At 47.0% G+C, this 16,559-nt stretch overlaps 1 long non-coding RNA gene across 2 annotated transcripts; it reads left to right on the forward strand.

Moving 5' to 3' along the window:
* Positions 1–10,674: 10,674 nt before the first annotated feature.
* Positions 10,675–15,588, forward strand: LOC115654069. Of its 2 annotated transcripts, none has more exons than XR_004001080.1 (4): positions 10,675–12,115; positions 13,043–13,098; positions 14,983–15,095; positions 15,395–15,588. It is a non-coding gene; the product is annotated as an uncharacterized LOC115654069 (long non-coding RNA). The 2 variants fall into 2 exon arrangements; XR_004001081.1 differs by having other exon boundaries at positions 10,675–11,902.
* Positions 15,589–16,559: the final 971 nt, after the last annotated feature.

A 16,559-nucleotide genomic window follows, 5' to 3' on the forward strand; every position in this document is an offset into this window, starting at 1 on the left:
CCTACAGACCCTGTCCGCTTCCTGCACCCCACGCCCCGCTCAGCCCCCTCCAGCCCTAGCCTCTTCCTGCACTCCCACACCCAACCCAGTGCCCTACAGACCCTGTCCACCTCCACCCCCTGCTCCCCCACCCATCTCTGTCCACTTCCACACCCAGCACCCTGCATCACCACAATGCCCCTCCAGCCCCTGTCCGCTTCCGCATCTCGCACCCACACCCCGCCAAGCCCCTACAGACCCTGTCCACTTCCACACCTCGCACCCCACCCACCCCTGTCCACTTCCGCACCCTGCATCCCCGCAACCCCACTCACCCCTGTCCACTTCCGCACCCTGCTCCCCCACCACCCCCCTACAAACCTGTGCACTTCGGCACCCTGCATCTCCACATTCCCTATACCCTATTACCACAGCCTCCCCACTGCCACACCCCTCCCACCCCCGTACCACCCATACTCCGTGTACCCTCCCACTGCCACACCCCACACCCTTATCCCCCCACACACTCCCTGTACCCTGCCATTACAACCTGCCTGCCCCAAACGTCTCCACACCACACCCCGTACACTCCACCCCCACCCCCGACCCCTCACAACTCCCCTGTACCCTGCCACTACAGGCTGTCCACATCCACACCCCGTACCCTGCTCCCCTACACCCTGCTCACCTCCATACCCCCCACACTCCATGTACCTAGCTACTATAAGCCTGTCCAACACATCCACATCCACACTCAAAAACCTACTTCCCCTGACCCCCGTACATACCATACTCTCGTACCCTGCCACTATAGTCTCCCCCACCCACAAACCCTGTCCACATCCACAACCCATACCCTGCACCTCCACCCTCTGCCCACCCCGTACCCTCCCACACTCCCTGTACTCTGCCACTACAGCCTGCCCACGTACCAGCCACATCCACATTCCATACCCTGCTCCACCACGGTCCACATACCCCCCGACCTCCCTGTACTCTGCTACAACGAGCTTGGTAACACACCGCTCACATTCACACCCTGCCACCCCTGTAGCCTGCCACATCCCTTATCCTGCTACCACCACCTGCCCACCGCCACCCACAGCCATACCCTCACACACTCCCTGTATTCTCCCTGTATCCCCTGTACAAGCCTGCCACCGTCACGTCCCACTATATTCACACCCTATACCCTGCACCCCACCCCCTCCACACTCCGGTACCCTACCACCACACCGTGCCCACACCTGCACCTCATAACCTGCACCCCCACACCTTCCCATGCCGATACCCCCTGTGACATTGCACTCCATGTCTTTTATGAAAATATGCTAATAGCATGAATATAATATAACTGCATATGCTTCATGCCAAAGGTCTCTTATATCATTACAAAGCTTATAATCTACTGAGTGTGATTCATCCTATTGTATAAATGTATCATTCTTGTATCTCAAACTAGGAAATATGAACTATAGCTCTGAGGTCCTATTGTATGTATGCAAAGTGTGGGCCATTAATGGTGGGTTTGGAATCCTTGATGGCTCCTATGAAGCAGGCCCAGGAAGAATGGAGGCTTGGGGTCTCACAGGAATGTGACCATGTTACCTTGTACTAGAATCTATCTTAAACCTGGTACTTTCCTAGTTAGAAGGAGGAGTGGGGACCCAGAGAGACAAGAGTCCTGTCTTGTGCCAAAGCCATATAAGGGGGTGAACAGAACAAAGGGCCTGCTGGTCAGAGAAATCCCCTAGCTACCACCTGAGCTGGAGCTAACAAGAACTGTACCGGGGGAAAGGATTGAGCGCAGACTAGGAAGGAGTTGTCATAAACAGATAGCTAAGGGTTAATGTCTCTTTCACCTGGAGCACCTGACTAGAGGACCAATCAGGAAACCGGATTTTTTCAACTCTGGGTGGAGGGAATTTGGTGTCTGGGTCTTTGTTTTCTGGCTGCCTGCTTTCTCTGAGCTTTGGAGAAGTAGTTCTGTTTTCTAATCTTCTGTTTCTAAGTGTAAGGACAAAGAGATCAGATAGTAAGTTATATGGTTTCTTTTCTTTGGTATTTGCATGATTATAATTGCTTTGATTTGTATTCTTTTTGAATAAGGCTGTTTATTCAATATTCTTTTAAGCAATTGACTCTGTATTTCATCACCTTAATACAGAGAGACCATTTGTATGTATTTTTCTTTCTTTTTATATAAGCTTTCTTTTAAGACCTGTTGAAGTTTTCTTTACTGGGAAATTTCAGGAAAATTGAGTCTGTACTCACCAGGGAATTGGTGGGAGGAAGAAATCAGGGGGGAGATCTGTGTGTGTGTTGAATTTGCTAGCCTGATTTTGCATTCCCTCTGGGGGAATAGGAAAGTACTTTTTTGTTTCCAGGACTGGGAACGGAGAGGGGGAGTCACTCTGTTTGGATTCACAGAGCTTGTGTCTGTGTATCTCTCCAGGAGCACCTGGAGGGGGGGAAGGGAAAAAGGATTATTTCCCTTTGTTGTGAGACTCATGGGATTTGGGTCTTGGGGTCCCCAGGGAAGGTTTTCAGGGGGACCAGAGTGCCCCAAAACACTCTAATTTTTTGGGTGGTGGCAGCAAGTACCAGGTCCAAGCTGGTAGCTAAGCTTGGAGGTTTTCATGCTAACCCCCATATTTGGACGCTAAGGTCCAAATCTGGGACTAAGGTTTATAACATGAGTGGCAGCGGGTGGGAGATAGACAGAATCCAGAAGCCAGTAGGAATATTATATTTTTCTTTTCTCTGCTAAGGGCTTTTTAGCACAGAGAAAAAGTTTGGTTTTAAAAGGGAACCAGAGAGAATTTTTTTTTCTGCTCTCTCTGGCAGTTTGTGGCTTGCATGTTAAGCAAGAAGCCATTACCAGACTGTTAAGGGTCTTTTGTCATGCAATAGCACTCCCATTGAGAGTCATTACCAGCACTATATAAATGCAAATAAAGTGGTTTTTCAGGTTTACTTAACATTTCAAGATTAGCTAAAGGCACTGTTGCTAGGCAGACTCCAGGAGGCAACAGAACCTGCAGTTCAGAAGATAAACACCGGAGGGCACCCCAACACAAGAAAACAGGAACCATGTCTACCAAGACAAAAATGGTGGCCGAAGAACAAATCAGAGAAGCTGAACACAGGCGACAGCTGGAAATAAAACAAAAAGAGATGGAGATGAAAGAAAGAGAAGAACAAGCCAAAGAGGCAGCACACAAAAGAAAACTAGAAGAAGAAGAGGTGGCCTACCGAAGGAAACAAGCAGAAGAAGAGTTGGCCCACCGCCGAGAGATGGAAAAACACCAAAAAGAAATGGAAAAACAGCAAAAAGAGAATGAAGAGAAGGAAAAACAGAGAAAACATGAACTGGAGTTGGCAAAAGCTGGGCTGCATGTGCCAGCCAACCCTAACAACCCGGCGCCAATTATTGCTCCACAGCACAGGAAATTTCCCACCTACAAGGCAGGTGATGACACCGAGGCCTTCTTGGAAAATTTTGAAAGAGCCTGTCTTGGGTACAGCATCCCCGAAGACCAGTACATGGTAGAATTAAGGCCACAACTCAGTGGACCTTTAGCAGAGGTGGCAGCTGAAATGCCTAAGCAGCAAATGAATGACTATAAACTTTTTCAAACCAAGGCCAGATACAGGATGGGGATAACCCCAGATCATGCCCATCGGCGCTTCAGAACCCAAAAGTGGAAACCAGAGGTGTCATTTCCCAAACACGCCTACTACATTGCAAAAAACTATGAGGCCTGGATAACAGGAAACAACATTCAAACCTTGGAAGAACTGAACCTCCTCATACAAATGGAGCAGTTCTTGGATGTGTTCCTGAAGACATCACACGGTACATACAAGATGGAAAACCCAAAGATCTCGCTGAGGCGGGGGAGATTGGAGCCAAATGGATGGAAGAGGCAGAAAGCAAGAAAGCTACTGTCAAGGGGAACGATTACCCCAGGGGGCACACAGACCATAAACCCTACAACCGAGGACAGCCAAAGACCCCACATACCACCCAAGTAAAGCCACAGACACCCTACCCTTCCACCTCACCAGTCTCCAGTAACTCACCTCGGCCCAGTGACCCATCAGATGGAAGATGCTTTAAGTGTAATGAACTGGGACATATCAAGGCCAACTGTCCAAAGAACACCATGCGAGTGCAATTCATTACACCACCATCACCCCAAAGATCCCCAGGCCCGGAATCCTCTCAAATACCCTTGGAGCGAAGGGAAAATTTGAGAGTGGGCGGAAAGAAGGTTACTGCGTGGAGAGACACGGGGGCACAAGTGTCAGCTATCCACCAATCCTTCGTTGACCCCAAATTCATCAACCCAAAGGCCAAAGTTACAATTTACCCCTTCATGTCACAAGCTGTAGACTTGCCTGCAGCTCAACTGCCTGTCCAGTACAAAGGCTGGTCAGGAATGTGGACTTTTGCAGTCTATGACAATTATCCTATCCCCATGCTACTGGGGGAAGACTTGGCCAACCAGGTGAGGTGGGCCAAGAGAGTGGGAATGGTTACACGTAGCCAAACCAGGCAAGCTTCCAGACCCATTCCTGTTCCTGAGCCGTCCACAGAGGCCCTGTCTGTGTTACCAGAGACCCAGACAGAGGTAGTGGATCCAGATTCCATGCCAACTACTGAAACAGCCACAGCACCTCCAGTCCCAGGCCCGGAACTGGAACAGCAACCAGCACCAGCAATTGCAACCCCATCTTCAAACTCAACGCCAGTGGGCGCCAGCGAGCCAGAACTGGCAGAAACAACAGACAGCCATACCCAAAAGGCTCAGCCAGAGCCTGAAATACCCTCAGGTGCACCAGCGGAGAGCGGTTCACCAGCAACGGAAACAATTCCATCACCTACATCGCTTCCAGAGGGACCAAGCCCAAGTCCACAGTCTGAGGAAGAACTGGTGACCCCAGCCTCAAGGGAACAGTTCCAGACTGAGCAGGAAGCAGATGACAGCCTTCAGAAAGCTTGGGCGGCGGCACGGAGCACCCTACCGCCTCTCAGCTCTTCTAATCGATCCCGGTTTGTTATAGACCAAGGACTTTTATACAAGGAAATTCTTTCTGGTGGACACCGGGAAGAATGGCAGCCGCAAAAACAGTTGGTGGTTCCAACTAAGTACCGGGGGAAGCTCTTAAGCTTAGCCCATGATCATCCCAGTGGCCATGCTGGGGTGAACAGAACCAAGGACCGGTTGGGGAAGTCCTTCCACTGGGAGGGATGGGCAAGGATGTTGCCAAGTATGTCCGGTCTTGTGAGGTATGCCAAAGAGTGGGTAAGCCTCAAGACCAGGTCAAGGCCCCTCTCCAGCCACTCCCCATAATTGAGGTCCCATTTCAGTGAGTAGCTGTGGATATTCTGGGCCCTTTTCCAAAAAAGACGCCCAGAGGAAAGCAGTACGTACTGACTTTAGTGGACTTGTTATAACAGGAGTCCAGTCTGTGAAAGAAACTTATTGGAACACCTGTAATCAGTTTCTTAATGTATTAGGCTTAGACTTGAATGTTTGGTTTTATTTTGCTTGGTAACATACTTCTTCTGTCTGTTATTACTTGGAACCACTTAAACCCTACGTTTTATATTTAATAAAATCACTTTTGCTTATACATTAACCCAAAGTAAGTAGGTAAAACACGGAGGAGCAAACAGCTGTGCATATCTCTCTGTCAGTGTTACAGAGGGCAGACAATTTATGAGTTTACCCTGTATAAACTTTATACAGAGTAAAACCGATTTATTTGGGTTTAGACCCTATTGGGAGCTGGGTGTCTGGGTGCTAGAGACAGGAGCACTTCTTAAGCTGTTTTCAGTTAAGTCTGAAGCTTATGGGGGACATGGTTCACACCTGGGTCTGTGTTTGCAGCTGGCCAGCGTGTCTGGATCAGCAAGGCAGGGTTCTGAAGTCCCAAGCTGGCAGGGAAAACGGGCTCAGAGGTAGTCTCAGCACATCAGGTGGCAGTCCCAAGGGGGTCCCTGTGACTGAACCCATCTCCCTCCCCACTCCCTGTACCCTGCTTCTTTCCCACTCCCACTCCCTGTCCACATCCACCCACCAGACCCTGCACCCCCACACCCTGCCTACACTGGTAGCTGCACCACTCCCTGTACCCTGCTACCACCACCTACCCAATCCACTACCCATCCACATCCACACCCCATACCCTGCACCCCCATAGCCACCTACACTCCCTGTACCCTGCCACCACAGCCTGCACACACCTTGCCCACATCCACACCCTGCCTAGGCCGGTACCCATCCACTCCCTGTACCCTGCTACCACCACCTACCCAATCCACACCCTGTCCACATCCACACCCGATACCCTGCACCCCCATAGCCACCTACAGTCCCTGTACCCTGCCACCACAGCCTGCACACACCTCGCCCACATCCACACCCCAGACCCTGAACCTCCACAACCTGCCTAGGCCGGTACCCACCCACTCCCTGTACCCTGCTACCACCACCTACCCAATCCACACCCTGTCCACATCCACACCCATAACCTGTACCCCCACATCCTGCATGCCCCCTGTGTCCCACATACTCCCTGGCCACTGCCATACCCTGCCCACATGCACGCCGCATACTCTGCACCCTCACACCCATACCCCCCACAGTCCCTGTACCCTGCCACCACAGCCTGCCCACCTTCACACCCCACCCACATCCATATCCCATCTCCTGCACCCTGCCCACACCTCTACCATTTTGTTGTCACAATTGTGGCTACTGCTCATGGGTGGACTGATGCCAATTCACTCTCCATGAGTGCATACTATAGCCCTCTGAATAGCCACTGCACAGAACTAGTTTTGATCGGCACCAACCTGGCCTGGATCTGAACTAAGTTGCGTAGCAAGGACTCAGTATCCTAAGTAGGTGCTGAGGTCAGGGAACCAGTACCGTAATAATAAGAAATGGAGATCTGTCAGGGAAAGAGAGTGGAAGTAAATTAAAGGGGCAATAGAATCCCCACATTTAGTTATTTTAAAGCAATGTCTTCTTGAGCTACGTGGAACTTAAAAAAAAAAATCTCTGACTGTGTGTCCCCCTCTGCCTGTGCCCTTCCCACCAAAGTCTGAGGGTGATGCTAACAACCAGGAGGATGTGGGGGCAAGGTGCCTGGTCCCACAGTGAGTTGGCCCTGAGGCCTACAACAGTCGTTAGCAGCTGATCCTGCAGCCGCTGCCAGGCTACTTTTTCTCCCCTTGAAATCCCTGCTGAGTTTCCAGCCCAACCCAGCAGCGCTCCACACATTGCCTGAACAGCGGGACCAGCTCTAGGCACCAGCAAAACAAGCAGGTGCTTGGCTAGGAGCCCTGCAGCAGAAAAAGCCCTGCAGGGTAACGGCGAAGGTGGCCCGGAACTCGAAGTAAGAAGCCAGCATCACGGTCCCTGCCGTGATCACCACCTGGAAGTAAAGCTGGTGAGGGCACAGGGCACAGGCACTCTGGCTCTGGCGGCCGCGGCAGCCCCCCCCCCGTCTGCGCCCTCTGCCCGCTCCCCAGCACCATCCACCGGAGGAGGAGGCAGCTAGTCCCAGCCAGCAGTGGCGGTGGCGACCGGGCGCAGGCGGCTGGTTAGTTCCGGGCAGCAGCTCGGTTCACGGGCTAATGCCAGGCAGCTGCACGGGCACGGTCCTGGCACAAGCCCATCTCCATGGGCGGCTCCTGTCAGGCGGCTGCACCCGGGCACAGGCCTGTGCACTGGGGGAGCAGGTGGCGGCCAGACTCAGGCAGCAGCACCCGCTCCGTCCGGGCACATGCAGGGGGAGGCGGGTCCCCTCCCTGGAGCAGGGAGCCCGGCTGAGAAGCGGATCCAATGGCTTCCCTCTCCAGTGGCTCTGGGGCCCCAGCATTCGAGCCAAGCCCGCCCCCGGGCAGGTTCCTGGCTTCTCCGCCAAGCACTAGCCTCCAGCAGGAGGGAGGGGGCTGGGAATCCCAGTCACTCCGAGCCCACCAGCTCAGCCCGCATGAGCCCGGCTCCGGGCAGGCAACGCAGCCGCCGCTCCTGGGGCTGCCAAATCCGCCACCCTTTCCCCTCTTAGGATTTTGTGTCATCGTTCAAACAGCTGGAGCAACAATTGCCCCTGCTGAGCAGCCTTGTGCACAGCCTCTACCGCCGCCTCCTCCACTCTAGCTACTTGCTAGATTTGGCGGTGCAGAGCTGTCCTCCATGCCAGCCATGCCAGCCCGTGAGAAACACACACACGCTGTCAGCCTCCTCATCTGCTTTCACCTCGCTCTCCAAATTGCTGCACGGGGATTCCAGGTGTCATAACCTTAGTCCCAGATTTGGACCTTAGCGTCCAAATTATGGGGGTTAGCATGAAAACCTCCAAGCTTAGCTACCAGCTTGGACCTGGTACTTGCTGCCACCACCCAAAAAATTAGAGTGTTTTGGGGCACTTTGGTCCCCCTGAAAAACCTTCCCTGGGGACCCCAAGACCCAAATCCCTTGAGTCTCACAACAAAGGGAAATAATCCTTTTTCCCTTCCCCCCTCCAGGTGCTCCTGGAGAGATACACAGACACAAGCTCTGTGAATCCAAACAGAGTGACTCCCCCTCTCCGTTCCCAGTCCTGGAAACAAAAGCTCTTTCCTCTTCACCCAGAGGGAATGCAAAATCAGGCTAGCAAATCCAACACACACAGATTTCCCTGATCTCTTCCTTCCACCAATTCCCTGGTGAGTACAGATTCAATTTCCCTGAAGTAAAGAAAAACTTCAACAGGTCTTAAAAGAAAGCTTTATATAAAAAAGAAAGAAAAATACATACAAATGGTCTCTCTGTATTAAGGTGACAAAATACAGGGTCAATTGCTTAAAAGAATATTGAATAAACAGCCTTATTCAAAAAGAATACAAATCAAAGCACTCCAGCACTTATATTCATGCAAATACCAAAGAAAAGAAACCATATAACTTACTATCTGATCTTTTTGTCCTTACACTTAGAAACAGAAGACTAGAAAGCAGAACTACTTCTCCAAAGCTCAGAGAAAGCAGGCAGACAGAAAACAAAGACCTCAGACACAAACTTCCCTCCACCCAAAGTTGAAAAAAATCCGGTTTCCTGATTGGTCCTCTGGTCAGGTGCTTCAGGTGAAAGAGACATTAACCCTTAGCTATCTGTTTATGACACCAGGGAGTTTAGCAAAGGGCGCCCCCCCCCCCAACCCTGCCCAAAACTTTGCCCTATTGCAGTTTGTCTGCAAGATAAGCACATTGATGCTTCCTCTTAAGTGCCAACGCTGGGTGCAGCTTGCGATCAGCTAGAGGACCCTCGAGACAGTCCCAGTTGGAGCACTCCAGTGGGCAATAAGAGGCAGGGAGAGCCTCAGAATGGACTGAAAGCTCCCCAGGGCCTATTTCACCACCAGGCTGATCGAATTTTAATTTAGTTAACAAGGTTGGACTATAAGGGGCTGATCCCGAACTCATTGAAGTCGCAGCCCTCTTTCCATTGTCTTTAGTGAGCCTCTGATCAGACCCTAAGCACACATTTTCTATGGTCTGCTTCTTACATGAAAACGTCATTCCCAGGACAAATATTTAATGAGATGAGCATTAAGAATGTTTAAATTTCTAATAAATGCTCAGAAATCACAATATATTTCTCAGTAGTACTATAACAAGTACTATAACAGCAGTGCAATGGTTAAATGCTTTTATTGTGTTCTTTACATGCTTTAGATGTATATTTCCTTCATATAAGCTGCTCCAGCACATGACTAGGATCTTACCTGAAAGAGGACAATATATATTTAACTTTGGTAAAATAAAACAAATAAATACTCCAGCCTTTGGAGAAATCACACTTACATATAAATGGGAAAAGGAGTCTTATTTAAAAATGCAAGCATTTTAAAGATTAAACAAAAAATAGTAAATTCTTTTACGGATGTACCAATATATTCTTCAAAAAGTTATGCTCTAGATCAGAACTCCAAAAAATAAATACAAACAACAAGTAACTTTCAGGTTGTGTCCCAACAGGACAAAAGCCAGAGACTGTAGTCAAAAAGTTCAAATGGTCTTTTACAAGGCCACATTGTTAACCTTAAATCCATTTTAAACTTTATTTAGCTTTGTTACTACAATCAATCACTCTGATCTCAGTTGTGAACCAGATTTGACAGTTATTTTTCCCTCTCCTGCCAGAGCAAAGGAACCTCCGCAGATTTTGTGTGTGCTTTACCTTTTTTCTTGTGCCATACTAACAAGAAATACTCCCTACAGAAGGTCTGGCTTAGCATAGCATGGAGATGTGGGACTGGAACAACAATAGAGTTGGCAGATTCTGTCACTTTGATAAAGAAAGTGCTGAATAGGAGAATATATTTAGAAAATGGGGAAAATTATTCTTTCCAACACACATACAGCTTTGAGAAAAGTCAGATTCACTTATACTGAAAAGTTGGACTCAGAATGTAACTTATTCACAGTTAATTAGACCAAGACAAGCATTTCTCAAACATTTTTCAATGCTTAAAATTAAATGAGTATGCTGGTAGGAAATTATTTTATTTCACTAACTACAAATTGTCTGTTTTCATTTTTTTAAATTTTAAACAATCAAAAAACAAAAAACAAAACAAAAAAATTGCAAAGTGCAAATGTGTAAAAACCAGAAAAAAAAGGTGGGGGGCAGCCAAAATTTTTTTTGCTTGGGGCGGCAAAAAACCTAGAGCCGGCCCTGCTGAGCAGGAAGTATGGCACTTGAGGCCCTCAACAGATATGCCCCACTGGGGACTTAGCACCACTAGAAGGCTCCACAGTGGGAGCTAAGGAGTCTCCACCTGGGCTTCCTGCTCCAGTGAGGTGGGGGAAAGAAGCTATCCTAAATTCTTCCACTTTCCAAGAAGAGGAAGAAGCAGCTTATGCTGTTCGCTGCACCCCCGGCACCCACCCATGCAGAGGAGTGGAAGAAAAACAGTTCTCAGACATCGCTCTCCCACAGAAGAAGGATGAAAGTGCTCTTAGTGTGTGAAACAGACTGGCCTGCTACTTCCCAAAAGACATCTTCTCCTGAGGACTTCCAATATGAGCACTCCTGCTGCTGGTGAGGACTGTGGGATATCTCCCTGGATAGAAGCTCTTTGTATGTAGGTAGACACACATGGGTGCCCAGGACCCGATTTTCAAAAGTACTGAACACCCACATCTTCCCCTGAAGTCAGTGAGAATTGTGGGGGCTCAGTATCTCTGAAAATCATAGCTGCATAGATTTTAAGGCCAGATGAGACCATTATGATAATCTCTTTTGACCTGCGTTATAGTCCTGGGAATTTCATCCATGATTCCTCCATTGAGCGCATGTTGTAACCAGCAACATGAGTCGAGTTCCTGTTGTAGTGGGGGAATTTGCTATGGGGAGGGTATTTCTTAGGGGTAGTTGTATGGGTTACTTGGGGTGAGGGTATTGCCATTGGGAAAGGTAGGTGAAATGCGGGATGAGCAGGATAGGATAACTGGGGTGCTGGTGAATGGGAGGTTGCTCCAGGTCATCAGAGGATGATCAGAGTTTTGGCTGTAGATGGAATTTATTAGGTGACGGAAATTGATTAGAGGGCTTCCTCAAGGGTAGGGCAGGGGAAGAGTAGTCAGGGGAATTGAGCAGGGCATGGAAGGAAGCAGGAGGTGGAGTTTCTGAAGAGTCAGTGAGAAGCAAAATAGTTAAATACCAAGAATAAACAACTCTGGCACTTCCCAGCCTATATAATAGACTCTTCTTTATGAAAAGAATTACTGTTAACAGCTGCCAAGAAACTGTATCAGATCAAAGCTTTTTGATCTGCTTGTGTGTGGGCTATATCAAAATCAAGATGAATTTTAAAGTTCACATCACTGTGCTCTTTTTTTGCTTCTCTGCTTTTGCTGGTAAGTCTCCGTATATTTTCTTTCCTGTTTCACTGTATTGCCGGGGAGTATATTTTTCATTTGCTTAGAAACACTGGACCAAAACTCTCAAACTTGGATGTTGGCGTTAGCTACCTATATCTACAGCTGAGCAACTAAATGAAAGTGACCTGATATTTTGGGGGTGCTGCAGACTCACTTATCTTCTTGATTTCCATGGAGTTACTCCTGGTAGTAAGTACAGTACTACATCCTATTGCATAGAAGATCAAGTCCTGAGAGTCAATGGGCTAATTCCTACAGTCCTCAGTCTTTCCTCAGCCAAAAGCTGAGCAAACTGCAAACTGCAGGATCTGACCCAATATTCTTTTATTTAACTGTGACCTTTCTACAAGGGGGATGATCACTACTTGGAATTTTATTACCTATTTTTACCCTATCTTGCAGCTTTTATTTTATTATTGTTAAGAAGGAGACTGTATTGTGCTAGGCACTGTATAAATACATAGAGTGAAATGGTGGCTGCGCTGGAGTCTGCAGAAAATCTCCCATTGTCATGAATGGGGCCAGGATTTCACCCATAAAGGGATCATGCTATTTGCAAGCAGTTCGCAGTGTTGAGTGTGATCTGGGGGTGCACAAGGACTGTGCCTTACAATGCTCTTGTTTGTGCTGGGGGGGAATTTGTGACATTCCTTTAAGGGGTGCAGCATATTCCATCCGGCACCCCGCATAAGCCAGTTCCACTGGCCAGTGTATGGGGAAGGGAGAGAAATTACGGCTTTGTTTGCTCTTTGCCCAGTTTCTGCTGATGGGGAGAATCTGGCATGCAGCCCCAGATACTGCCCCAGGCACCAGGGCTGTGATCTAGATAGCCCTGGCAGAGACTGCCTAAGGGAAACATTCATATTGCCTCGTTCGGTTTGATGTAGTTCTGCACACTTCTTTACCCATCATTAAAGACAGTCCCTGACCCAAATCTTCCAATCTAAATTAAAACAAAGCACAACAAATGATTGTAGCAAACATACTGAGGGAGGATGCGGAGCACATGGTTACATAGATTAATTCTCTGCACATTTCACTGAAGTTTGATCATGGATGCATTTTTCACCACTTTAAGCGTAGGTTTTGATTTCATAAGAACAAATTGTATTTCAGAGGAAGGCACAGGAAGATATGAAGGACTAAATAGAACTGGACAATTACCAAGATATGTAAGATCTTTCTTTCTTTACTCTGTTACATATATGAAATATTGTTCAATAGAACTGAGCACTTGTTATATTTATTTGAATTTTTAAACAAATTTGCTATGACTGTCTTGCACCCTTCTGCTTTCCACAAACAGTCTAACAAACAAGTTTACTGGCAAGAATGACCAGGCAATAGATAATTTTAAGTGACAAGGCACAAAAAGCAAATTTTGAACTTTTAAACACAAGTATTCAATCTGGAAACTTGAGTCAAAATTTCACTCAGCCAATCAGGGACCAGAAACGTATTTTTTGATTTGTGTCTGATCAAAATTACTCCACGCAGCTCAAATGTTGAATATCAAATGCTCACCACAAATTCCTCATGAACAAGCTACAGGCTGGTAATTATTCCCAGAAAGCAAAGAATTTTGAATATGGAGAAATCACTATCCATTTACAGACAATGAAACAGGCAAAATTGATTGAAAAAAATGTTGTTACAAATTATTCACCCAGCTCTGTTGCTCACTGTCATCAACCTGAATTCATCCTATTCCCTGTCTGCTATTTTCTGTGTATATTATTATAGAATACATGGGAGTGGAGTGTATATTTTTTTCTGTAAGCACACATGGCAGAGCCAGTCTCGTATAGTGGTGAAAGCAGGGGACTGTGAGTGAGACTGGTTACTGTACCCCAGATCACTATTTTTCTGCTGCTTCAACATCTACCACCCATGGGAGGGACTGTGCATCATTGCCATAAATTTTGTAATTCACAGGTGAGATCTGACACCCAGGAATTGCAAAATTTACCATGTGTGAGATAGAAATAGTTCTGTATAAAAGTGGTAGGTGCCTTTTTGATGGGAAACAGCAAACCTGGCATTAATGTTGATAGTGCTGAAACAATGAACCAGGGAAAACATCTATGTATGCAGCTCTAATTCTCATTGATTTGAAAGTGGAAGTGACATTTTTCAAATGTCTGGCACTGACAAAAGTCAAAGGTATCTAGAGGCAAAATTTTAGAAGGATATTCAGTTCCTGTCACCTTTGTGCAAGACAATTCTAGTCCCCTGATCACTCCCCTTTACATAAAGGGAGACCAATGAGTAAGTTTTTATCTGATTGTTACATGAATGACTATTGAACGTGGTCCAACATTGGACAGGCTATTTAGTTTCCTTTGTGATCTAAATGGAGGTGGTGGTGCATAAAGCAAAAGAAACATTCTGTACAAAAGGGCTTAACTATGCCTAAGACTTTGTAACATCAGCTGATATTTGCTTAAACCTAGAGAAAGTTACTGATGACTTTTAACTCCCTGGCAAATGACCAAGGACCACATCTGCTCATTCAGCATTTCCATCCTAATTAGTTCCACATTACCCATCTGTTAAGGTGGACCTTTGAGTTTTCTCTTATTTCTGTTGGTAAGTGCTGTACTTAGCTCTTCCCCCGAAAGGGTAAGGGGGGGACCGTCTCAAAGACACAACTGCAAGTTAGGTACCTAACTGCCCCTTGACTTTCACTGGGAGTTTGGTGCCTAGTTGCCAATGAAGCCTTTGAAAATCTCTCCCATTTCTCTTACAACCAATGTTGTTACTAGCCAAGGAGTGTAAAAAATTCTCTGATTGAATGTAGGTGTCATATGCAAATTTCATTTTCAAATAACTTTTAGCTGTAAAAATTACTCTTCCATCGATCATGATCAGTGCTGTGTGAGCTAGTGGCCATGGGCCAGACTTTGAGTTACACCCAACGCTTCTCTTTTGGATTCAGTGGCGATTACTCAATGTGTGTATATCAGGGCAGAATGTAGCCCTTTGATTTGTATTCACTATGGCTTTCTCTAAATAATGAAATACTGATCTCATGATTTTTCTTTCAATTTTTCCAGCCTGTTTGTGTTCATTACATCCTCAAACCAATGTGTATTTTGTATTATCACCCTGTCTGTGGCAGTGATGGGAGAACCTACCGGAACAAGTGTGAGCTCTGCAGTTACTGCAGGTGAGATTCATATCAAAGCTCTTTGTGCCACCTGACTGAAGATGTGCTGAGTTGCTGAGGCAGGTTGTTCCTCAGGTATGACATATAATAGGCAGTGGAAGGATGCAGTGCAAGCTTCCCTGATATTTTCCTTTTATGTAAAGATTGGAGTTGACAGCAAAGATTTCAGTACCTGTTTTGGGTGTAGGGAGTCTCTGTTGGGTGCATTGTGCATCTGATCTATGAAAGCAGTGCCCCAGAACATTGCAAAGCTGTGACCCAGCTTGAGAAAGCTTGACAGTTTTTCTTGTTTTCTCTAGGGAACATGACAAGAATATAAAGATTGTAAAGGAAGGATCATGTTAAAGATTGAAGATACCACCATCTGTCTTGTCTTGCACACCCTGGAATCCTTAAGGCTTATTAATATGTAATCCTGCCGTGGTGCCAAGGGGCCGACTAGATTTTCTTTCGAGGTTCCTACATTCTTATGACCATGTTAATATTGTATTAATGCTATTGTTTTAGTTTGTTTAAAAAATAAAAATGGTTTTTTAAATAATTAACATAAAATGGTTTTATTCCAAATCTCTGGATTAAAATAATTGGTGCTTTAAAGACACATCACCGATAACCTATTGGTTTGCTAAAAGGTTTTATTAATACATTGTGCTTATTCTTTAACCACTTTGTGGTCAGTGTTGTTTCATGTGCCAAGGCCACCAAATCCCTTGGGTTTTGTAAACAATATTTTAAAGCTTAATAATGAGACATTCCTTTTGGACGACCCCAGGAAGAATGTACAGCACTGGTGTCTGTTATCACACCTTCTAGGAAACCAAGTGCCCCACAGCATGTTTGAACACTTTAAGCAAATTTCAGATCTAATTTCTAAGGTGGAGAATGCTACATGTTAGAAAACAAGTGCAAGGGTGGCTTGAGTCATCTATCTGCCGCCCCGACCGAGAAAACCGAGAGGTCTTCTGCTTGCCAGGAGCTAGGATCCAAGATGTGATGGAGAGACAGCCGAGGCTCATCAAGCCCTCAGATCGCTACCCCTTCCTGCTTCTCCACATCGGCACCAATGATACTGCCAAGAATTACCTTGAGCGGATCACTGCAGACTACGTGGTTCTGGGAAGAAGGATAAAGGAATTTGAGGCGCAAGTGGTGTTCTCGTCCATCCTCCCTGTGCAGGGAAAAGGCCTGGGTAGAGACCATTGAATTGTGGAAGTCAACAAATGGCCTATGCAGGTGACATCGGAGAGAAGGCTTTGGATTCTTCGACCATGGGATGGTGTTCCAAGAAGGAGGAGTGCTAGGCAGAGACGGGCTCCACCTAACGAAGAGAGGGAAGAGCATCTTCGCAAGCAGGCTGGCTAACCTAGTGAGGAGGGCTTTAAACTAGGTTCACTGGGGGAAGGGACCAAAGCCCTGAGGTAAGTGGGGAAATGGGATACTGGGAGGAAGCACGAGCAGGAGAGT

The sequence above is a fragment of the Gopherus evgoodei genome, chromosome 6, assembly GCF_007399415.2.
Source record: "Gopherus evgoodei ecotype Sinaloan lineage chromosome 6, rGopEvg1_v1.p, whole genome shotgun sequence".
Classification (NCBI taxonomy): Eukaryota; Metazoa; Chordata; order Testudines; family Testudinidae; genus Gopherus; species Gopherus evgoodei.